The 1546-nt window shown below is 38.9% G+C and overlaps 1 pseudogene; it reads left to right on the forward strand.

Moving 5' to 3' along the window:
* The first annotated feature begins 910 nt into the window (after nucleotides 1–910).
* LOC113607586 (uncharacterized) lies at nucleotides 911–994 on the forward strand (annotated as a pseudogene).
* Nucleotides 995–1546: the final 552 nt, after the last annotated feature.

Genomic DNA, 1546 nt, shown 5'->3' on the forward strand with positions numbered 1-1546 from the left:
GTTGTTTGTTTTTTTTGTTATTGAGCTGCATGAGCTGCTTGTAAATTTTGGAGATTAATCCTTTGTCAGTTGCTTCATTTGCAAATATTTTCTCCCATTCTGAGGGTTGTCTTTTGGTCTTGTTTATGGTTTCCTTTGCTGTGCAAAAGCTTTGAAGTTTCATTAGGTGCCATTTGTTTATTTTTGTTTTTATTTCCATTTCTCTAGGAGGTGGGTCAAAAAGGATCTTGCTGTGATTTATGTCATAGAGTGTTCTGCCTATGTTTTCCTCTAAGAGTTTGATAGTGTCTGGCCTTACATTTAGGTCTTTAATCCATTTTGAGCTTATTTTTGTGTATGGTGTTAGGGAGTGATCTAATCTCATACTTTTACATGTACCTGTCCAGTTTTCCCAGCACCACTTATTGAAGAGGCTGTCCTTTCTCCACTGTACATTCCTGCCTCCTTTATCAAAGATAAGGTGACCATATGTGCATGGGTTTATCTCTGGGCTTTCTGTCCTGTTCCATTGATCTATCTTTCTGTTTTTGTGCCAGTACCATACTGTCTTGATTACTGAAGCTTTGTAGTATAGTCTGAAGTCAGGGAGCCTGATTCCTCCAGCTCCGTTTTTCGTTCTCAAGATTGATTCGGCTATTTGGGGTCTTTATTTCTCCAAAGAAGATATACAGACTGCCAACAAACACATGAAAGAATGCTCAACATCATTAATCATTAGAGAAATGCAAATCAAAACTATAATGAGATATCATCTCACACCAGTCAGAATGGCCATCATCAAAAAATCTACAAACAATAAATGCTGGACAAGGTGTGGAGAAAAGGGAACACTCCTGCACTGCTGGTGGGGATGTGAATTGGTACAGCCACTATGGAGAACAGTATGGAGGTTCCTTAAAAAACAACAAATAGCTTTGCGCAGTGGCAGTATCGTAGCCAATGAGGTTTATCCGAGGCGCGATTATTGCTAATTGAAAAAAAAAAAAAAAAAAAAAAACAAATAGAATTACCATATGACCCAGCAATCCCACTCCTGGGCATACACCCTGAGAAAACCATAATTCAAAAAGAGTCATGTACCAAAATGTTCATTGCAGCTCTATTTACAATAGCCCAGAGATGGAAACAACCTAAGTGTCCATCATCAGATGAATGGATAAAGAAGATGTGGCACATATATACAATGGAATATTACTCAGCCATAAAAAGAAACGAAATTGAGCTATTTGTAATGTGGTGGATAGACCTAGAGTCTGTCATACAGAGTGAAGCAAGTCAGAAAGAGAAAGACAAATACCGTATGCTAACACACATATATGGAATTTAAGAAAAAAATAATGTCATGAAGAACCTAGGCGTAAGACAGGAATAAAGACACAGACCTACTAGAGAATAGACTTGAGGATATGGGGAGGTAGAAGGGTAAGCTGTGACAAAGCACAAGAGAGGCATGGACATATATACACTACCAAACGTAAGGTAGATAGCTAGTGGGAAGCAGCCGCATAGCACAGGGAGATCAGCTCGGTGCTTTGTGACTGCCTGG

The sequence above is a fragment of the Aethalodelphis obliquidens genome, unplaced genomic scaffold, assembly GCF_003676395.1.
Source record: "Aethalodelphis obliquidens isolate GAN/ISIS:26980383/991018 unplaced genomic scaffold, ASM367639v1 scaffold48, whole genome shotgun sequence".
NCBI classification, from domain to species: Eukaryota; Metazoa; Chordata; class Mammalia; order Artiodactyla; family Delphinidae; genus Aethalodelphis; species Aethalodelphis obliquidens.